Here is a 24,495-nt window from a genome sequence, read left to right as displayed (position 1 = left end):
AATGAGAGAGATAAAAGCATTACAAAAACAGAAAACAAAAAAAAATGACATGATAGGTGATGTAGTAGCCAAAAATGGGGATATAAAGGGAAGAAAAACAAGACGCCTAAGAACGAAACCATACATACTTCTCTGCAGATTTCTTTTCCACGTGAAACTGGTGTGTGGATGTGGTGTTGCTAGTGTGGTTGGTGTGGGGTTTTTGGTGGTTTGTTTTGTTTTGTTTTGTTCTAGTGTTAATGAAGAAATAGCCAGCAGCCATTTCTTCCTACTAAAGATATTCTCCAAGCAGTAAGGTAAATATATAAAGAAGAAAAGAGAACTAACTATGTCTTTTATAGAAGGAAAAAATTCCAGAAGGGCAGAGAAGGGACGTAGCAAAAATGAACAAATCAAAAACTATTGAATGCCATTGAGGTGGGACTGAGAAAGGAGGATACGAAGAAATGATACTAGAGAAATTCGAATGGCCTAAAGTGAAACAGAATTTAAAATTCAAGCAATGTAGGAATTCAACAGAAAAAAAAATGAATGTAGTAATTAGACGGAAGTGAGGGCTCTTATATCTAGGTATCTTGGTATATTCTTACTGTTACTTTTCAAGGCAAACATTTTATGAAATTAAAATGAATAAAGAACCTTAATCAGACCAACTTTTGCTTATTAAAAGATGGAGCATTTTCAGGTTAACTTCCATAACAGAATGACAACCAATTCTTGTTACCATTATGGAAATGTATAGAAGTCTCCACCCATATAGTCCCCCAGAAAGTGGGTCTTTGGAGCCGAATGTGGTGAGTACAGCAACAGGACAGACTTACTGGAAAAGCATGGGGGAAAGGGATTAGCTAACTCAGCTTCCAAAGCAAACCTGAACCCGAACAACTGAATTAACATGTGAACATAAAACTGTCTTTGCATGTTTGAGTAAATAAAGTGAGAAAAATCATCAAGTAACTCACTCGAATTTTTGAAGAAACCTTGTGCTCAGTTCCCTTAAAGGCAACAGAGCATGGAATTAACAATGAACCTGTCAGAAAAATAGTAGATGTCCATATCAAAGCTATGTTTGAGGAAGCATGGTAAAGAGGAAGGATCACAGAGAAGACCAAACCTGGGTTTGAATCTCAGCTTTTTTAATAATAATTTTTTTATTATGTTATGTTAGTTACCATACAGTATATCCTTAGTTTTTGATGTAATGTTCCATGATTCGTTATTTGCGTATAACACCCAGCACACCATGCAATATGTGTGAATCCCAGCTCTTTTCTTACTCATTTTGTGACTTTAAGTGGTAACTTATCTGAGACATTTCTCCTTTTACAAAACTAAGACAGTAATACCTATTTATGCAAGGGTGTTTTAACATGTGAATATAAATAATTTGTTCATTCAATAAACACTTTCATTCTGTTGATGAGACAGCGTAGGCTAACTACTGTCACAATTGTTGTTGGTTCGGGGGTGAACAAGCAGAGATGGTCCCTGATGATACATGCTCAATAAATTCCAACTAGTATTTTATTTGTTAAAGGAATAAGGAATGAAGTCGGGGTAATAGGAAAGAAAATCTTATATGCCATAAACTACCACCTGCACGTAGGTGGGTCTTTGCTAAATTGAAAACAAATGTGGATGATTTAGCATAAACTGTACTATTTTGACACAGTACAGACATGTTTGACAGAGTAAGAAAGCTAGCCAATGAAAGAGGTAGATGAAAACAACATGCCTGGATTTATGTGTGTATGTGGCTTCTGTAAAACCTCATCCCAGTCGTGCCATTATATATTCAACAAGATTTCCTAAATTGAAAAAGCAGATACACATTGTGTTACTGCTCCCTTACAGACCCACTGTGAGTATCAAGAGAGTTTTCAGTATTATAAAAACAAAATCGAATACCTCTCTGGGTTGGTGAATAGGCTGTATATTTAGCTCATTGTAGTAGTAGAAAATTGACTTATTCAAAATGAATCTCACAGTCCATGCTCCTGATGGTGCAAAGTCTAAGGAAAATTCCTTCTCCCATTATATAACTAAAGGAGCTGCCAGAAGCAAAGACCTTGAAATTGAGGGTAGTCTTCCTTCTGTTTTCAGAAGTCTCTGGCATTTAACTCCAGCTTCTTGGGATGCTGTTTTGTTGACAGGTAATGCCCCAGAATAATTACTTCACCCAGAAGAAGAGCCTTTGCAGAAACCCTGTGTAAATGCTACAAGCTTTCTGTCTTCTTTTCCAAGATTCTGTTTAGGTTACTATTGCAGTGACAGCTCTGTTGAGCTAGCCTCCAGTTCCATAGGCTGTCTCTAAGCTGAGGCATTAGAAGAGCTCCCAAGGAAGCATTGCTCACTGCTGAGGAAATTAAAAATGCCATTAGTCTAGAAATCTCCCCAACAGCAGCGGCCCTATCTCTATGCAGGATCCAACAAAAGCCTGAATGGAATTTCTCACTGAGATGCATGCCTGCATTTCCATGGTATTGTGAAGAGCTGCAATGAAGAAATTTCAAGGAGCAAAGGCTAAATAACAATTCTCTATGGAAATGAAATAAAGAAAGGGTCAAGTGGAGTTAAGGAGGCAAAGAGAATGAGGAGTGTTCTTTATAGGGATGCATTTCTATGATAACTGGAAAATTCTCTTCTCTGACATTTGTAGGAAAAAAAGCTATATGATGACTGTAGACATGTTGGCATTCAATTCAGTAAATGATAACCAAAAATGAAACAAAACAGTTATGTTCATTAGAGTTATAAGTGGGGATTTTTTCTTATTTTTTCTTTGGTATTTTCTCTTTTTTCTAAGAGATGTATGTTAATGTATACATTTGTTCAATAAAATATATATTTTCAAAATAAGATCAAATAGTAGGCATTGTGAGTTCTCTGTGTTCCCTGACCACATGTCAGGTATCTCTGCTCAGTCAGCCCCTTGTGATACAATTCTTTACAACTGACCCACTAAATCCATATTAAACTCAGGACCTCATTATCCCTACATATGAGGGAAGCAGGGCTGCAAATCATAGAAATCACTAAACTAGGATAATAAAAGGAGAGTGATCGATTTCATAGCATGATGGGGCTATGTCTTGGAACCCAAAACCCAAGAAAAGCAATGAACTTGAAAAGGGATTGGAACTAGTAACTGAAACAGTTATTCTCTCAAATCTCTCTGGGGTTGTTGGTCTTTCATTTCTGCCTTTTTCTACACATGCTTCATTCACTCTTTCTGCAAAGAAGGTTCTTCCATTTTACTGTTCACGTAGTGGAAAATTGCTGTCCTTTTCCAATTGGTTCCATTATGCCTCATACTAGACCCAAGGGATAAATAGAGAGCTATGGTGACTTGAGTTTAAGCAGTGGCCCCTATTCGTTATACTCAGATTTTTTTTTTTTACAGTAAATTTTGGTCAGCAATCTCCACTAGTGACAAGCAAATGCTTAACATCTAATTAGGTTCTACTGCTCCATAACATGCTGCCCCTATAAAAAAAAAAAAAAAAAAAAAAAAAAACCACAGTCAAATTTGGCCACTACTCTGAGGCTTCTGTGGCTAAGCAAAAACTTGAACTAGGACTTCACCCATTTCCTATGTTCTGGAGCTGAGCCTAACAGGCTCATCTTTCCACTCTCCAAAATGGTCTTTGGACAGTCCCTCCTTGTCCTCTTAAAATTTTTAACACTTCTTCTACATAACTTAAAAACATATACAATCAGATGAGAACTACCTCCAATTCCCGCCACCAAACATCGGTATTCTATCTTTCTTCCTATTGCAATAGATGAAATTTCCATACATTTATCTCAATCAAAATTCTCTAGCTGTGCTCTATATCTACACTGTCCAATAGAGGAGCCCTTAGTTTTATGTAGCTATTGAGCACTTAATATATGACCAATTGAAATTGAAATGTGCTGTAAGTATAAAATGCCCACCAAATTTCAGACTTAATATGATAAAAGGAATGAAAAATATCTCAATTTTGTATTCATACATATTGAAATACTATTTTGATATTTTGTGTTAAATATATTGTTAAAATTAATTTCACTATTTCTTTTTAGGAATTTAATGCGGCTACTAAAAAGTTTTTAAATTACATACATGGCTCACATTGTATTTTTATTAGACAGTGCTACTCCATATCCTATCCCTACTTGCCTACACAATGTCTTCACCTCTGCCATTATTCCCCTCTCTTTCCAATAATATCAGTTTGCTCCTCATTTCTGGATCATTCTCTTTAGCATACAAGTTTACTTTTTTATTCTAATTTTTAAAATAAGAACCTCTTTTGATTTTTCTCTGCATTTCTCCGTAACTTTTCAGCACAAAATTCCTCAAAAGATTTCTTTATCTGTAATTACTATCACCATTTCTCTCCTATTCTCTCCTAAAGACCATTCAAGTTGGGCTTACCTCTGTTCGGGTCACTACAGCATTCATCTTAAGGAATCATATGGTTGGTTCTACTCTTCCTATTCAATCTCTTGACGATACTTGACATGATTGACCACTCTTCTCTTCTAATATACTTTTCCCTAGTCTTTCTGACTATATAATACCTCCCAGTGTCCTTTGCTGGCTTCTCCTTTTCTCCTGCACTAAAATGTTTCAGCAACTGAGAGCACAATCCTAGACACCTTTATCTATCCTCTCTCACCTAAATTTCACTCACTCATCACTTCCTGCTCTTGGCTTTACATACTGTCTATATGCTGATGACTCCATTATTTATTTCTGGACCCAAAATGCATCAGTGAGCTCCAAATCCATAAGTCTAGTTGTCCCCTCAATCTTTACACTTGGATTGTGAACAGACAGCCTACGCCTTGCACAATTAAAATCTACTTCTTAATAATCCATCTGCTCTTCTTCCATCCTTTACAATCTCTATTATGGCATCATATTGACCCAAATGTTCAGGCCACAGACCTAAAAGTCATTAGTCACTTCTCTCACCATCCCCACATCCAGTGTGTTTTCCTAGCCACTTTTCAACATTTTCACTACAGCCCAGCCACTCTCATGCCTCCCAGATTATTACAAAACCCACTTCCTCCCTTGTCCCAATTCAATTCTTCTTGCTCAAAGTATATACACTGTCCTTCTAAAACCCAGATGAGTTCATATTAGCCTTTTGTTTGCAACTCTAATATCTTTGCAATCACAACTGCAACATAAACCAACTGCCTTAACATGGCCTATTAGGCTGTATAGTACGTGACTTTGGTAATATCTCGGATCTAATTTTTCACAGTATTCATATTTTGCTGGACTCCAGCTATTCTGAACCTCTTCTGAACACACCAAGTATGTTCCTGTCTCAGGAAACTTGCTGTTTCTTCCTCTTAGAATGCTCCTTGCCCAAATCTTTCCATAGTTGACCTTTTCTTATTCTCTTATTCTTATTCTCTCTCTTTTCTTATTTTATACTCAGTTATACCATTGTAAGAAAAAGGTTCCCAGATTACTCTAGATAATGTGTTATCTCCTCCACACCCATAATCCCCTTCTATTCCATTACTTAATTTTCTTCATTGTGTCTGAAAGTTCTCTCCCATTAGAATATAAGCCCTTTGAGGAGAAACCTTATTCTATTCACTATTGCATAGTCTATGCTCAGAAGAGTATCAAGATCCCACAAAGACTGATGAATGAAGATATCAGTGAAGACATAAATGGACAATACAGTGAACAGAGACAGGAAAATAATGAACCATTCTACAATTTGTTCTCGTAATATGTGAAGAATGCCAATTCCTCCGAGGCTCATACTGTGTTGAAGACACTATACTTCAGGAATTCATATCAGGCTTATTTAGCATGAGATGCCCACACACACACACACAAAAAATGGTATAATCTAGTAAAATTGAGGTCTTCTATTACCTTCAGCTTCTCCCTCATATCATTCCTAAAGTCAGAATCCTGGCTTTTTGCTGAACTGTGTAGTTTGATGATAGATGTGGCCAAAACAGGGCAGAGAATTCACCAGCTGCAATTCAACATAGCATTCAATTGATTTCTTGCTCTGAATATCAGAAATTTCAGAATTTAGGATAGTTTACAGCAGATAGAGTTTTTTATGAAGATTCTTATATTTGCAATGCTATACCTTTCTTTTTGGGGGTGGTAAACTGCCTTTCCCATAAGACTCAGTCTTATTGTATGCCAAGAAAATATGGGAGACAGTTTATTAAGTGTTTCACCATCCATCCATAAGTAAAACCATTCCCCTGCTTTGAATGAAGAAATTTTCACTGTCATTAATATTCCACATTTTTTTTTACACTGTCTGATAAATTTGTCAAGTTACATTTGGTAGCACAGCACACAAACTCACTTAACTTAAGCAAATGGAAAAATGTATCAGAATACCAGAAATGTAGCCAAGCCTCCCAAAGAAGGTAATCATTTGGGAACCAAAATTACTTTTTTTTTTTTTTTAGATTTTATTTATTTATTTGACAGAGAGAGAGAGCATGTGCACAAGGAAGGGGAGTGGAAGGCAGAGGGAGAGGGAGAGGGAGAAGCAGGCTCCCACTGAGCACAGAGCCCAACATGGGGCTCAACCCTAGGACCCTGGGATCATGACCTAAGCCGAAGGCAGATAATTAACCGAGTCCCCAGGTGTCCCTTCAATTCTCTATTTCTTTCTGCAAGCCTCTGCTAGTCTCCTCTCTTTCAACAATGACTTTCCCCCTGATTCTTCAGTTAACATACCAGAGACTAGCCACATAGGTTTCCTGCTATTTATCAACCTGTAACTTAAGTACCAACAAAGACTAAATCAATTCTGACTTCAAATTCCAAGATCCTAGAAAAGGAAATGGGTTGTGTGAGCTTGGATCATGACTATAAGTCTGGTCAAATGGCTACATTATGGAGTCATCTGGTCCACTCTCTACTTAGCAGTTGTTTTGGTTGCAGGCTTTTTAAAAAGGGGTAAATGCAGATTCTTTAAGAAGAAAGGGTGGAGACAGAGAGGTGGTAAAGAGTAAAATTTTTTGCATGTCTAGTGTAAAACCAGAAATGGAGGAAACCTAACTTCTATTGACTGCTTACTACTTCCCTAGAACACATCGGTTATCGGGGACTATGTATTTCTACTCGCCAAATAGAATCCCCAGTGCCAAGCACTGCACATTACATATAGGAATCCCAATAAATATGTGTTTCATAAATGAATGAATGAAAAACAATTGTGACACAGGAGATAAGGCAGAATAATTATAGAAAATTATAAGCCAGAAGTGAAGGGGAAGAGTCATGGAGCTATGTATTAAAGAATGGATAAACATTTAATTGATATTGGGGTTTATAAGCCTGCAAATTTAATGTAGTAGAAAAATTTTCAAAGTATGCAAATAATCTTTGAATTATTAAATAACCTATGCTTTATTTATTAAGGAATAGGGAGCCATTGTGGGAGCTAATGCAAATCAAACTATTATAATCTCCTAATTGTTCTCTAAGACTCATCTCTCCAATCTTCTAGGACATCACTAGAATGACGATTATAGATGTGATGGAGATGCACAAGATACCCAAATGAGATGTGGAAATTGCTAATGATAAATTTCACATTATTGACACTAATATTTTCCAAATATTTTCATCTGTACATTTCTTAACCTTTATCCATAATGCTTTCATATTTTTCTCTTTTTACTAATAGAAATTTTATACCCTACGTTAATAGGATAAGATTTTGTTAACAGGCCAGATATATTTACAACTGTGTTTATAATTGGACAGCACTGAGGAGCTCAGAGATAAGCTGTAGACTTTCTGGTGTGTTTATACATACCACAGAGGAAGGTAAAATGAACAGCCTATTGTTTGCTTCTCAAACAAATGAAAACATGATAAACCAACACTTAAAGATATGCCTGCCTCTTAAAAAGCTAACACACCTTTTAAAGCTATTTAGTATGCTAGTAATGTTGTTTGGTTCGAAAGGCATGTTAAAATAAAGTGGATGTCCTTGATTTTTTCTATTTACAGTGCTAAATCTATTTAGAGGGGCGCCTGGGTGGGTCAGTCGTTAAGTGTCTGCCTTCGGCTCAGGGCGTGATCCCTGCGTTCTGGGATCGAGCCCCACATCAGGCTCCTCCGCTAGGAGCCTGCTTCTTCCTCTCCCACTCCCCCTGCTTGTGTTCCCTCTCTCACTGGCTGTCTCTGTCAAATAAATAAATAAAATCTTTAAAAATAAATAAATAAATCTATTTAGATTTTGAATGACATAATTTCTTCAATTTCAATCTCTAAAGCTGGGTTTCATTATTTATAATTGTTAAACATTTACACAATGCATTTCTAGGAAAACTTAATTTTTATTTTTCCATTTTACCCTTATAATTGTTCTTTAGGGAATATAAGTTTGACAAAAATATATTGTTCAACCAAAAAAAATAGGCATTATCAAAATTAGTTTAAAAATATACTCTCCACCCTTAAGTTGTTTCTGGAGGAAATAGCCATGGAATCAGAAAATTGTCAGAGTATATAATAAGAATTAAACTACAAGTTAGTAAGGATATTCCATGAGCCCTAATGTACACTAGGAGGGTCCTACCCCAGCAAAGCAGGTAGAAATCAGCCTGATTCTTTTATAATAAGAACAAGGCAGCCAGGCAAAGGGATAAGATGGGCTCCTGGAAAGATGGAGCCAAGAGGTCTGTGCAAATATTGTGCCCATTTGACAAATAACCAATAGATGGATTTAAGCACATAGTAACTCCAGGATTGGAAGTCGTACTTCCTTTGCACTGGTTCATTTACTTTCCACTATCTAATACTATATCCCTTACACAAAGGGATTCTGTGATTACACAAAACAATTGGAAGACTGAAATTATCTGATGACCATAACCTATGGAGCTCATTAAAATCTGAAATGAAAATGAATACTTTTGTCCCTGTTAACATTTTGGTATCAGGTTTATTAATGTTTAAGCACTGTGTGTTATCTCATTTAATTTCACAAAAATGTTAGGAGAAATACTGTTTTCTTCATTTTATAAATAATAAAATTGAAGCAGAAAAAAAGTTTAAGAAAATCACCCAAGATTGCACAGCTAATAAAATAGCAGGTCTATCTAGTATCTAAATTCAGGCAGTTTAACTCCAGTATCTGTACATTTTAATAGTACATAATACCGACTACCAGACTCATCTTAACATTACTATAACTAGATTTGTGGAACAAACAGGCAATGAACGGATACATATTTCTTGAATGATATGTCATTTGTGTTTTTTTCCATGTATCTTATATTGTCAGATAATAATGTAAATGTTTGTTCATGTTTGAAAAGTTGCTGGAGTAATAAATCCTGAAATAAAGACTACCAGAGAAAGGGCACACTGGATACTTGTGAACTTAGTCCCAAATGAATAAGACTGAGGCCAAACTTAGTGAAAATGTTGGACTTTAAACTCAGGAAAGAAGTTCTTTAAATATACAGGATAAAAATTCAATTACTAATAAGGAAAATAAAATTAGATTTCTATTAGAGTTCTCAACAAAAATATGTTTAAGAAAAATACAAGTTAACATTTTATATCCAGCTAACCTATCCTTCAAGTATAAAGACTATAGACAGTTATTAACATGTAAAAATCTTAAGACTGTTGATCCCAGGAGACTTAGCTATGAAATAAAATAGAAAATAAGCTGTAGGCAGCTATAGAATACTTTCAGAAGAGTCAACCTAAGATTTGCAGTTTAACACTAAATATATTTAGCTATAATGCCAATATTAGAAAGCGTAATTATGACACAATAATATTAAGAAACACAGGGTCTGAACATACAGAAATAATATAGGTAATAAAAATGGGAAGAAAAAGAAAAAATAAAATCCATAGACAATAAGGCATTCTGATAGATTTACAGGTATTATCTGCAAGTAAAAGTTGTCACTTGCAACTAACAAACAAGTAGAATAAATTAAGTACAGTTAATATCATACATATTAAAGCAAAAGATAATATTAATAATATAAAATTGGAAGGTAGAATACAGGAAGGAGTAAAGAAAAAAATTTCTTTATTGCTTATGGGGAAACTAAGAAAGATTTCAAAGAGGAGATATTAATAGAAGTATACCACTATAAAGAAATATAAGTCTTCCTAAATTCCAAAACAAAGCAAAAACCATAAAATAATCCATGTAGTGAAAATTTCAGTATATATAACACAGAAAAAGATGAGACAACTGAAACCAAATACAAATATGTAATTTATGTTAATAACCAGAAAAGATGAAATAAAGATTGCTTACTGATGAAACTAAGATTTTTCATATTGGTTCATAACCCTAGAGTTGGATTTTTATGTTTATAAGAGGCTCACATAAACCAAATTTATTCACAAAGCAAATATGAAAAGAATTGGGGAAAAAAGTGTACCACACAAATGCAAATAACATATTCTGATAAAATGCAGTCTTAATGTCAAACAAGGTAATATTCAGGACCAAAATTATCAAATGCAACAAAGAAGGACACTTCATAATTCTAAGATCTCCATAACCAATTCATAGCAACAACTTTCATAAGGCAAAAACTACAAAAATAAAAGTAACAGATATGTACACTAATCACTAATAAGAGATTTTAACACACTTCTCAGATCTACATAGATCAAGAGGACAAAAATACTAGCAAAGATATAGAAGACCTAAGAAAGACACACAGTATGTAAGCCTAATAGATAAATTGAATTGTTTCTTATGAAAAAAATGTATCATTTTCCCCAGCACACACGTAATTATGAAAAACTACCCAATATCAGCTCAAAAAAGACCTTAAAACTTTCAAGAAAATAGAAATGCAAATAAGATACTCTAATCGTAATTAATGAAATTGGGAATTATTACTCAGTCAAAAAAAAAAAAAAAAAGAAGAAGAAGAAGGGACTGCAACTCCTTTCAGAAGCTGCAATTAAGTACCTGTGCATTAAGTCTAGTGTGGAGAGGCCAGTTTTCCCCTGAGCTCTGACAGACAGTGACATAGAAGGATCATGAATTCACCTCCTCCCACAGACACACTGAGTCTACAACTACATATGGAAAATTTTCCTCTTAAAAAAATTAAAGACTGGCTAAGTGATGACTACACATTGGGTAAAGAAGAAAAAGTGGGTAGGAGAGGCTGGGAAACAATCTCAGTAGTGGTGACTCACAACTGGAAGGAACTCAAACCCCAGACCTTCTCCCTAAGGAGCAAAGGGTTCAAACCCCACATCGGGCACCCCAACTTTTAAGACCTTCACTTGAAAGATGAGCCCCCAAATAATTTGAAAACCAACAGGGCTGTCATTCCAAGACCCATAGGACAGTAGTGATCTAAGAAATGCCCCTTAAAGGACCTGTGCTCTTGGACTCACCATCTCAGGGGCCACCAGCTCACCTGCTTATATTAAAATCTCAGCCAGAGGGGAAAAAAATATTTATTTATTTATTTTTATTTTTTAGAGAAAAAGTGGGGGGAGGGGGAGAGGGAGAGAAAAAATCTTAAGTGGGCTGGATCTCATGACCCTGAGATCATGACCTGAGCTGAAATCAAAAGTCCAATCCTTAACTGACTAAGCCACACCAGTGCCCTAAGCACATATTTTAACACACACACACACAACCCTAGGAACCTGTAGGAACCCTCTCCAGGGATGGAGACTGGTGGACACTTGTCTTTACACTGTCCCTTTGATGTGCTCTAAAGTAGCAGTGTCTCCCAGAAAGGAACATTTACACATTTCTGATGCCCCGATTTTTGCAGCTGCCACCCAGGGGGTGCCTCCTGACTGCCTGGCTCTAGAGTTAAGGGGAGCTTGCATGCCTGGTCACATGAGGCTGTAATAATCAGTGCCACCCCAAAGGAGTTTATACCCCTGTCTGGGGGCATGATGTTTTTGAATGCTGCCGTGGCACACCTCTACATAGCCTGGCTCTGCTGGCCAGTGGGGCTAACTTATGCTCATGGATCCCGCAGGACTGTAATCAATGAAGAATTCTTAAGCAGCTATCACCCTCTGGGCAAAGAAAGGGGCAACAGACCTAGGGGCTCAGACTTTCTGTGCCAGTGTCTCCTCATGGGAAACTTTATATGCATCTATTACCTGGTTTTTGCAGCCAATGTCCGGGGGATACCCCTTGATCACCTGGCTCTGGTGGCCAAAGGGACTTGCATTCCTGGGTCCCATGGGACTGTGGCAATTGGAGGGATGGTTCTTGGCACCTCCAGAGCACTGCACGGACAGTGGTCTGAGGCATCCCTCCCCCCAGTCTTTCTGTTAAAATAGGCCACTTTGCTCATCCTGGAGCTTCAGACTGAGAGGCAAACTTCAGGTTTAGTACACATTTAGTGGCCTATGGAGCTGCTCTCAAGGAACATAGGCTATGGACACCATCTTGGTACTCTTCCTCTTTGGTTTTTCTCCAGCTTTCTGGTTTCTCTTAGACAGGAACTTATACACTCATCTGTAGCCCAAATTTTTGTAATTGCCATCCAGATGCACCTCCAGATTGCTGGCCTCTAGGGGCCAGAAGAGCTTATGCTTGTGGACCCTCAGGACTACATATATTCGCATACTTTTAAGAGCTGCTGCCTGAGGGCCTGGTTTTTAGTCAGCCTGAATCTGCGGAACACTGACAGGTATTGGTACATCCTCAACTCCTGGGAGCCATTAAAAGTATAGTGGACTGCCTGGACACGCACAGAAATTTGAGAGATGACCAGGAACTGGGGCAGGGCTGAATGAAGAGTTTCATCTCCTATACAAGGCTACTCCTTCAAGACTAGAAGAGATAGCTGTTTCATCTACTGTATAGAAACCAATAGAGAGTCAAGCAAAATAGTGAAACAGAGGAATATGTTACAAATGAAAGAACAAGATAAAACCCCAGGAGGAGGGAAGGAGGAACCCTAATAAATGGAGATAAGTAAATTACCTGATAAAGAGTTCAAAGTAATGGTCATAAAGATCGACTAGGGAGAAGAACGAATGAAGAAGGTAAGAACTATAACAAAGAGATGAAAAATATAAGAAACTATCAAATAGAAGTCACGGACTAAAGAGTGCAATAACTAACCTGAAACTACACTAGAGTAGGTCAACAACAAACTAGATGAAGCAAAAGAAACGATGAGCTGACTTGAAGAGAAGGTGGAGTAACTCACCCAGAGTGGTGAAAATTAAAAAATTAAAATAAAAGTGAACACAGTTTAAGCAACATATATGACAATAACAAATGGACTAAAATTTGCATTATAGGGCTCCCAGAAGAAGAGAGAAACAAAGGGGCAGAGACCTTATTAGAAGAAAAAAGGCACCAAAAGACTTCCAGGGAAGATGGCAGAGTTGGAGGATCCTGGACAACTAGATAACACCCACGTTAGTGTAAATAAATCAGAAAATGGACGGAACAGACTCTTTATAGCTAAATGGAGAAACACATAAAGAAGGTAGGAAGGGTAGAGACATAGTTGGGAACTAAACAGGTATTCAGGATTGTCCACAGGAGGGAAGACACGGGGGGGGAGGGGGAGGTTCAGAGAGAGGAGAGGAAATGTGTAGGGCACCCCATGCACTGGGGGCCCACACTGGGAAGACGAATCCTCATAACATTTGGCTTTGAAGGACAGAGGGGACTGGCTTTAGGAGCTTTTCCAATCAGTGAGGCTTAACATGTGGAACTTTATAAAAACAGTGAGTTCTGCTCTAGAAGAGCTGGGAGGGAGATAGAAAAACTGAGTCCCCACTCTTAAAGAGATAGCACAACAAACAGCTCCAGGGAGGTACGGCATAGAAGCAGTAGTTTGAAAAATGTCTGGGATATATGGGGAGGAGATTTATTTAATAATTTCCCAGTGTATGCTGGAGGACAGGGAACTTTGGGAGACTTCAGGAACAGAAGAGTTGGAGGGTGCCATTTTCATTCCGGTTTTCATTCCCTACTCCCACCCCCCCCACCCCCGCCTAGATACATAGACACCTGTGAAAACCAGTGCAGTGCCAACGCTCTCCACCTAGCTTGCTAGCAGTATGCCCTGCCCTCTTGTTCTATTGACATGCTCCCTCCAGTCAGGCCTTGGTTCCAGGTTCTCTCCCACCGCAGACCTGCACAAACCTTGCTAAAACCATGTGCCTCACCCCCATGTTCTCCTGCAGACCTGCCTGCTCCAATATGACCTTGGCCAGAAACACCATCCAAAGTGGCTTTGTAAGCCTGACAGTATGCAAGCAGCCCAGAGAGTGTCCAGCACCACTCCAAAATGACTTCTGCCCTGGGGAGAGGGAAAGATAACCACACATACCCGTTTAAGTGCAGCCCCAGGAGTGGGCTGGGGGCAGACATCTGATCTGACCGCAGATTCTGCCCACCAATAAAAGCTTCTCAGGAAACAACACAGGGAAAGGGTCCTGCAGTTCTATGTTACTGCAGCTCTGGCAAAAGTCTGGTCTAACTGAAGTCAAGCCTAAGACAGCCCCAGATTGGTCCACTAACCGTGCAGGGATCAAATCCCACCCACGATAGGCAAAGAAAGTCATTACAGGTGACTGGACTGAAGGCAAAGTTGGCTTCATCACAATAGGGCACATGCAACGCACATAAGAGACACCACTGAAGCACCAGGTTTTGGTGAATAGGAGACATTGCACTGCAGGGAACTATAGAATCTCTTCTTCATAAGCCACTAAAGAGATGAAGCTTACTTTCTTAATACATGGAAATAGACTCAGAGAGTTAGATTAAAAAAAAAAAAAACAGACAGAGAAATACGTCCCAAATGAAAAAACAGGACAAAATCACATCAAGAGATCTAAATGAAGTGGAGATAAGTAATATGCCTGAGAGAATTTAAAATAATGGTCATTAAAGGAGACAGGAAGATGGTGGTGGAGTAGCAAAACCCAAGGCTCACCTCCTCCCACAAATACAACCAGATAACTATCAAATCATCCCAAATACCCCAGAAATCAACCTGAAGACTGGCAGAACAAACTCCACAACTAAAGGGAAAGAAGAGACCACATCAAAGAAGATAGGAAGTGTGGAGATGTGGTTTAGGAGAGAACCAGATCCTGGCTGCTGTGGAGGGAAGGGAGCCATGGTTGCAGAGAAGGGTGAGAGACAGGAACGCACAGGGGAATGCACAAGGAAAATGTTTCCTCATAGTCACTGGCTTGGAAAATGAGAGGTGCTGAATTTTGTGAGTTCTTGCAAATAGGAGGTTTAAAGCCTGGAGTTTTAAAGGTCAGCAGGGTTGGCTGGGATGGAGCCTGGAAGGCACTGTGCTGCCCTGGAGAGAAGGCAGGTAAACAACCCAGGGTCAGACAGTGTGGAAACAGTGATCTGAAGAGCACCTGGGGCACAAAGTGGGGAGATTATTTGCTCTTCTTGGAGCATGTCCCTGAGAGGCAGCATTCACAGACCTCTCCGGGAACAAAAAAGCTTGCCAGTGCCATTTCCCTATTTCCCTCCCCTGCTCCTCAGCATAAACACAGAGACACCTGCAGGAAGCAGTGCAGTATGGACACTGACTGCCTAACTTGCTTACACTAAGCCCCACACCCCTGCTCTCCAGTGGAACAGTCCTTCTCAGTCTGTGTGGTGGGCCCCTCCCCCAGAAGACCAGCACAAGCCCCTGCCCAACCATATCTCCTGACCAGAGAGTTTTGCTGGGCCTCATTTTCAGTGGAGTTGGTGACTGGTCACATTTCACAAGCAGACCAGAGCACACCTAGTTAAAACTCATCACATTCGGGCAAGTGACTGAACACTGCCCACAGTAACCAAGGAGGACCTCTGCAGATGACTGGCCTAAAGGATAGAGCAGCCAGAACACAAGGGCAGTGCATGTAATACACTGGGGACACTGGGGACACTCACGGAAGTGCCAGTTCCTGGGCACTACATCACCTCTTCTTCATAAGGTCATTATTTTCAGGAACAGGAGACATAACTTGCTTTTCTAACACAGAGAAGCAGGCAGAGACTTAGACAAAATGTGAGATAGAGGAATTTACCCCAAATGGAAGAACAAGATAAGACCACAACCAGAGATCTAAGCAAATCAGATATAAGTAACATGCCTGATGGAGAATTTAAAGCAATGGTCATAACGATATTCATTGGACTTGAGAAAAGAATAGAAGACATCAGTGAGACATTACCACAGAGACAGAAGAGTTAAAAAAGAATCCAAGATGAAGATTGTGCTTTCCCATCTTACAAGGCAAGAATGGTGACCTCTCTGCAAGACTCAATTTCGGGACCCCCAATCCTTCACCATCTGAACCAGGAGGGTGTCAAGTGGACACCTGCAGGGATCAGACATGCTGAGACTAAGAGGCCTCCCAGATGCTTAATTTCTCTCACTTCAGTTTATGGTGGGACATGAAGGGGATGGCAGGTAAAAAAGCTGAGAAACCAGATACTAAGGAGAAGAAACCTGGAACTAAGAAGACTGATGCTTGTGGAAAGGTTAAGAAGGGTAACCTCAAGGCTAAGAGGCCAAAGAAGGGGAAGCACCACTGCATCAGTAACCCTGTCCTAGACAGAGGAATAGGCAGATATTCCTGATCGGCTATGTATTCCAAAAAGGCCATGTACAAGAGGAGTATTCAGCAGCTAAGTCCAGGGTTGAAAAGAAAAAGAAGGAGAAAGTTCTTGCTACTGTCACAAAACCAATTGGTAGTGACAAGAAGGTGGTACATGAGTGGTTAAACTTTACGAAATGCCTAAGTATTATCCTACTGAAGATGTGCCTTGAAAGCTATTGAGCCATGGCAAAAAAACCTTTCTCTCAGCATTGAGAAAATTATGAGCTAGCATCACTCCTGGGACCATTTTGATCATCCTCACCGGGCGCCACAGAGGCAAGAGAGTGGTTTTCCTGAAGCAACTAAGTAGGGGCTTGCTACTTGTGACTGGACGTCTGACTCTCAACTGAGTTCCTCTGCATAGAGCAAACCAGAAATTTGTCATTACCACTTCCACCAAAATTGATATCAGCAGTATGAAAATCTCCAAACATCTCACTGATGCTTACTTCAACAAGAAGAAGCTGAATAAATCCAGACACCAGGAAGGTGAGATCTTTAACACAGAGAAATATGAGATTACAGAGCAGTGCAAGGTTGATTAGAAAGCTATGGACTCTTCTCCCTCTGTTTGTGTGTGTGCTCTCTCTCTCTCTCCCTCAAAAAAAAAAAAAAAAAAAAAGAAGAAGAAGAAGAAAAGAAAAAAAGAAAAAGAAAAGAAAGTTATGGACTCACAAATAGTGCCCAAAATCAAAGCTGTTCCTCAGCTTCAGGGCTACCTCTGTGTTTTCTCTCACAAATGGAGTTTATCCCTCACAAATTGGTGTTCTGAATTTCTTACAAAGAACCTAATTAAATAACTGATCCATTAAGAAAAGGGAGAGAGATGAAGAATGCCATAAATGAGATTAGAAAGATGCTCGATGCAATGAACAGCAGGTTGGAAGAATCAGAGAAACGAATTAATCATCTAGAAGACAAAGTAATGGAAAGCAATGAAGCTGAACCAAAAAGAGGAAGAATTATGCTAAAACAGAAGAGACAGGGAACTCGGTAACTCCATCAAATGTAATAACATTCATAAGAGTCCCAGAAGAAGAGAGAGAAGGGGCAGAAAAATTACTTAAAAAAATAACAGATGAAAACTTCCCTAATCTGGGGAAGGAAATAGACATCCAAATCCAAAAGGCACAGGGAACTCTCATCAAAATCAACAAAAGCAGGCCCGCACCAAGACATGTCTCAATTAAATTTACAAAATATAGTGATAAAGAGAAAAATCTTAAAAGCGGCAAGACAAAAGAAGTCATTAACTTACAAAGGAAAATCCTTAAGATTAGAAGATTTTTCAGCAGAAATTTGTTAAGCTGAAGAGAGTAGCATGATATATTCGAAGTGCTGAGTGGAAAAAACGTGCAGCCAAGAATGCTCTATGAAACAAGGCTATCATTCAGAACAGGAGAAATAAACAGTTTCCCAGACAAACAAAAACTAAAGGAGTTCATGACCACTAAACCAGCCCTGCAAGAAATATTAAAGGGGACTCTTTGAGTGGAAAGGAGAGACCAAAAGTGATGGTATAAAGGTAGAGAACACAAAAACAGTAAAAATGAATATTTCTGTAAAAAAAATAGAAAAAGAATTCACAAAAAAAGGAATAAAATAAAATAACATATACCCAAATCATGGAGAAGAAAGGAGAAAAGAATGGGTTCAAATTTAAATGACCATCAACTTAATATAGACTGCTATATGCAGAAGAGGTTATATACAAATTTAATGGTAGCCATATATTGAAAACCACTAATAAACAATCAAAGAATGAAGAGAAAGTAATCCAAATATATCACAAAGGAAAATCAGCAAAACATGAAAGAGAGAAAGACAAGAAAGGATCAGGGGAAACCTCCAGAAACAACCACAAATGCCAACAAATTGGACAACCAAGAAGAAATAGATTAATTCCTAGAAATATATAAATCACCAAAACTGAAACAAGAAGTAGAAAATTTGAACAGACCAGCAACCAGCAAAGAAGTTGAATCAGTAATAAAAAAAACTCTCAAAAAACAAAGGTCCAGAACCAGTTTCACAGGTGAGTTCAACCAAACATTTAAAGAAGAGATAATACCTATTCTTCTCAAACTAGTCCAAAAAATAGAAGAGGAAGGAAAGCTTCCAAATTTATTCTATGAAGCCAACATTACCCTGATACCAAAACCAGATAAAGACACCACAAAAAAAAAAAAAAAAGAGAGAGAGAGAGAGAGAGAACTATAGGTCAATATCTCTGATGAACATAGATACAAAAATCCTTAACAAAATAGCAAAGCTACCTAATCCAACAATACATTGAGAAAGTCATTCACCACGATCAAAAGGGATTCATTCCTGGATTGTGAGGGTGCTTCAATATGCACAAATCAATCAACAGGATACACCACATTAATAAAAGAAAGGGTAAAAACCATATGCTCATTTCAACAGACAGAGAAACAGCATTTGGCAAGTACAATATCCATTCATGATTAAAAATCTTGAACAAAGTAGGTTTAGAGGGAATATACCTCAACATAATAAAAGCTGTATATGAAAAACCCACAGCTGACATTATCCTAAATGGAGAAATACTGAGAGCTTTACTCTACTGTCAGGAATAAGACAGGGATGTCCATTCTCACTTTTATTCAACACAGTATTGGAAGTCCTAGCCCCAGTAATCAGACAACAGAAAGAAATCAAATGCATCTAAATCAGCAAGGAAGAAATAAAATTTTCACTATTTGAAGATGGCATGATACTGTATATGGAAAACCTAAAAGACTCCACCAAAAAATTGCTAGAACTGATAAACAAATTCAGTAAAGTCACAGAATACAAAATCAATGTACAGAAATCTATTGCATTTCTATACTCCAATAATGAAGCAACAGAAAGAGAAATTAAGGAATCAATCACGTTTACAATTACACTAAAAAATAAAATGTTGAGGAATAAACTTAACCAAAAATGTGAAAGACTGAAAACTACTCATGAAAGAAATTAAAGAAAACACAAATGGAAAGACATTCCATGCTCATGGGTTAGAAGAATAATTATTGTTAAAATGTCTATACTACCTAAGCAATCTAGACATTTAATGCAATCTCTATCAAAATACTAACAGCATTTTTTCACAGACCTAGAACAAACAATCCTAAAATTTGTATGGAACCACAAAAGACCCCAAATAGCCAAAAGCTATCTTGAAAAAGAAAAACAGTACTGGCAATGTCGTAATTCTAGACTTCAGGTTATACTACAAATCTGTAGTGATCAAAACAGTATGGTACTGGCATAAAAGTAGACACATAGATCGATGGAACAGAATAGAAAATGCAGAAATAAACTCAAAATTATATGGTAAATTAATCTTTGACAAAGGTGGCAAGAATATGCAATGGGAAAAAAATAAGGCAGCCTCTTCAAAAATGTTGTTGGGAAAACTGGACAGCTGCATGCAAAAGGATGAAAGTGGAGCACAATCTCACCCCATGCACAAAAATAAACTCAAAATGGATTAAAGGCCTAAATGTGAGACCTGAAACTGTAAAAATCCTAGAAGAGAGTGCAGGTGGTGATTTCTTTGGCATTGGCCGTGGCAACATTTTTCTAGATATGTCTCCTGAGGCAAAGGAAACAAAAGCAAAAATGAACTACCAGGACCACATCAAAATAAAAAGCTCCTACACAGCAAGGGAAACAATCAACAGAACTAAAGGACAACCTACTGAATGGGAGAAGATATGTGCCAGTGACATACCTGATAAACGGTTAGCATTCAAGATATAGAAGAACTTATATAACTCAACACAAAACCTACAAATAATCCAATTTAAAAATGGGCAGAAGACATGAGCAGACATTTCTCCAAAGAAAATGTGCAGATGGACAACAGACACATTAACAGATGCTCTACATCATTCAACACCAGGGACATGTAATTCAAAGCTACAATGAAATATCATCTCACACCTGTCAGAATGGCTAAAATCAAAAACACAAGAAACAAGAAGTATTGGTAAGGATGCAAAGACAAAGGGAACCCTCATGCACTGTTGGTGGGCAAACTGGTATAGCAACTGTGGAAAACAGCATAGGAGCACCTCAAAAAATTAAAAATAGAATCACCATATAATCCAATAATCACACTACTGGATATTTACCCAAAGAACATGAGACACTAATTCAAAAGGATAATGCACCCCTATGTTTATTGCAGCATTATTTATAATAGCCAAAATATGGAAGCAATCAAAGTGTCCATCCATAGAGGAATGATGAAGATGATGTGGTGTATATATGCAATGGAATATTACTCAGCCATAACAAAGAATGAAATCTGGCCATTTGCAACAACACGGATGAATATAGAGGGTATAATGCTAAGTGAAATAAGTTGGTAAAAGAAAGACAAATACCATATGATTTTTTTAAGATTTTATTTTATTTTTAGAGACACAGAGAGAGAATGAGTACAAGTGGGTAGGGGCAGAAGGAGAGGGAGAGAGAGAGAGAATCCTTAGCAGGCTCCATGCTGAGCATGGAGCCCAATGTGGGGCTCAGTCTCACAACCCTGAGATCATGACCTGAGCCAAAATCAAGAGTCAGAAGCTTAACTGACTGAGCCACCCAGGTGTGCTGATTTCACCCATATGTGGAATTTAAGAAACCAAACAAATTAAGAAAGAAAAGAAGAGACAAACCCCCAAACAGACTTTTAACTATAGGGAACAAACAGATGGTTAGCAGAGAGGAAGTGGGTGGGAGGATGGGTTACATAGGTGATGGGGAATAAGTGTACCTGCTGTGATGAGCACCTGGGTGTTGTACAGAAGTGTTGAATCACTACATTGTACACCCAAAACTAATATTACACTATATGTTAACTAACTAGAATTCAAATAAAAACTTTTAAAATTTTTTAAAAGATTTAGAGAGAGAGAGAGAGAGTGTGCATGGGCACACATGCACACACACTCTCACGTGCTTGCCGGTGGAGGGGCTGAGGGGCTGAGGGAGAGGAAGAGAGAGAATCTCAAGCAGACTCCATGCTGAGCATGGAGCCCAATGCAGGGCTTGATCGCACCACCCTGAGATCACGAGCTGAACCAAAATCAAGAGTCCGTGGCTTAACTAACCAAGCCACCTGGGCAGCCATAATTTTTTTTTTTAAAGGCATTCAGTTTACTGTATTTCATTATGGCAGCCCAAGCAGACTAATACAACCAAAGTGACTGAAATTAAGAGAAAAGTGCAGAATTTGGTCGTGGATGAAGCTGGAAGAGCAGGTGAGCACCCCTCTGCAGAAGATTTGCCTTTATATCAAGGTCAGTAAAAAAAACTTGTGAAATGTTTTAAGAATGATATTATTAAATTCACATTTTTTGAGAAGAACATCTTAACTGAAGAATGGAGGTGAACCAAAATGTAGAACTGTTAAGAAAGATACTACTGAAGTCCAGGAAAGAGAAGCTAGTAGCTTGGATTAGGATGGTGGCGGAAAAACTAAAGAGGAAAAGACCACAGGCAAAAGATATTTAGGTGGTAAAATATAAAGGACTCAGTAATGAATTGAATTTTTTACATAATATTATGTGAAAGAGCCAAATGCAAAATTATAGATTCATAATGATACATGTAAAACTCAGGGAAACATAGGGTAAAATATATATAAATTATAGATAACATTCTCATTTTTCTACTTTCCAGGAGAATAAAATTTTGGTTATATTATGCTTCTCCTTTTAAAATAAAAATAATATTTTAGTGTAACTGCCACAGAATTACTGTAAGGGTCACTCCTCAAGGGTAATTGAAATGTAACTATAGGTTTTGCTGAAATTTTGTGTAGAATTACTAAAATCAGGTGAGGCCTGGCAGTAGAATTATCTCTGACATTTAAAGATGCCATAGAGAGTCTATAGTAAAAAGGGTATTTCAGCATAAGAAGATCCACACAGAGCTGAAATCATTAACAAGGCTCCCCTGGTTAATTTTCTTGAAACAGTTATTTTATATACAGGTAGACAATTATGCCTCCTTTACCAGAGACAACTTTTCCAAATCCTTTAAGGATTGGCTTCATTTATAAAATAAGGGTCCTGGGGCACCTGGGTGGCACAGCGGTTAAGCGTCTGCCTTTGGCTCAGGGCGTGATCCCGGCGTTCTGGGATCGAGCCCCACATCAGGCTCCTCCGCTATGAGCCTGCTTCTTCCTCTCCCACTCCCCCTGCTTGTGTTCCCTCTCTCGCTGGCTGTCTCTATCCTGTCAAATAAATAAATAAAATCTTAAAAAAATAAAAAAAAAATAAGGGTCCTACTTTCTCTCTAGAGATATTATGAAGACACAATGAGATTGAGTTAGGTAGTCTTTTGAACAGTGCCTGTTGTATGCTAAGTGCTCAGACTGGGAGTAATAATAATAGTAATGATGGGATAATAATTAGCAGTGGTAGTCATAATTGTCTCCATACTTAGAATTTAATGCCTGGTATATGGCTAAAATAAAATAGTTTCCACCTTTTTAGTTATAAGACACAGGTTTAAGTTGAGGGAAATTATTCATATAACATGGGAGAGAAAATCAGTTTACTGGGATTTTAGGAATAGATGTTTATATAATTTAGTATAAAGTCAGCAATTCCAGAACTGATTGTCTAGGTATTATTCGACACTCACAAGTAGCATCTCCTGCTAATATGTCGTTTGAGCTTTCTTGAATAAGAACACTTTTCTTTTAAACCCACAAGGGCAATTTGGGAAACAAATTAAAAAAGCTAAATTCTTATGAAATGTTGTCTAAGCTATCTAGGGAGGCTTGAAAGGTCAAAGGTAGAGGAAACAGAGCGATTGGATTGAAAGAATCGGTCAATGTGATCCTCCAGCGACATCAAGGCACTTATTAGATGGGCACTATTTTTTTCTAAGTTGTACTCACGAAATAACCTGTAATATAAATAAAAGTGCACTTTCTGAACAAATGATGTGTTATGCTCCTGGTTGGCCATCCACTAATGGACATAACATAACTTGTTTCTCAAAAATGCATTTTGGATCCAAGGAAGTATTTAGTATCAAAATTCTGGCTTTGACTATCTACTCCATCTCTTAGTGTAGGACCTGGAGCGGGTTACCTAATGACTCTGAGCCTTAGCGTCCTTACATACAAAATGAGGAGTCCAACATTTATTTACATGGCTGAAGATTTAAGTAATATAAAATATTGAAAGGACTTCACATATGGCCTAGTACATAGCATGATTTTATGAAATTCTCATTTATCTTTCCACTTAAATCTGTAACTACTTTCTAGAACATTTTGTCAAAGGAATATGAAACAGTACATTAGTGTACAGTGGGGATAAAACATACAGTTTCAGATCCTTTCCAGTTTTAAATTTTATCTCTACATAGGTGCAAGAATAGGACCTAGATGATTGTTTTTTTAAAATGTACTTTTTCAATTAGGATATACTTAACAGACATGATTTGGAAACATACAGAAAGCAGATTTGATTGACATCTCATGGATACATTAAATCCAAAATTAAAACTACAATAAGGCATTTCCAAGTTCAATGTTTTGTTATTCCATCTCTTTATTCTTTTTTCAATTCAGCTGGAAACCTCTTCCAACTTCTATTCAGGGAAAACATTTTGAAGGGAGTATTTTAATGAGACCATTTGTGTTTCCAGTGCCTTGCTGAGTGACAGGTAATGGAAAGCATAGATAAATATTGTTTGTATTGAGAGTATAAAAATGGAAACATTTTATAAGGCTTATCAGTGTCTCACATTCAGTATGAAGTAGTGAATTTCCCAAAGTATGCCCCAAATATAAAACCTTAAAAAGGGTAAATCACTATCCCCACTGTTCTTTTCAATGAGAAAATTTG

General features: G+C 37.9%; 1 pseudogene; it reads left to right on the top strand.

The window, feature by feature from the left end:
- The first annotated feature begins 15,371 nt into the window (after nt 1-15,371).
- LOC103673276 lies at nt 15,372-18,072 on the top strand (annotated as a pseudogene).
- Nucleotides 18,073-24,495: the final 6,423 nt, after the last annotated feature.

Source organism: Ursus maritimus, unplaced genomic scaffold (assembly GCF_017311325.1).
Source record: "Ursus maritimus isolate PB19 unplaced genomic scaffold, ASM1731132v1 scaffold_4, whole genome shotgun sequence".
Lineage (NCBI taxonomy): Eukaryota > Metazoa > Chordata > Mammalia > Carnivora > Ursidae > Ursus > Ursus maritimus.
The sequence above is the reverse complement of the archived record's forward strand: the minus strand, read 5'-3'. Positions and strand labels throughout refer to the sequence as shown.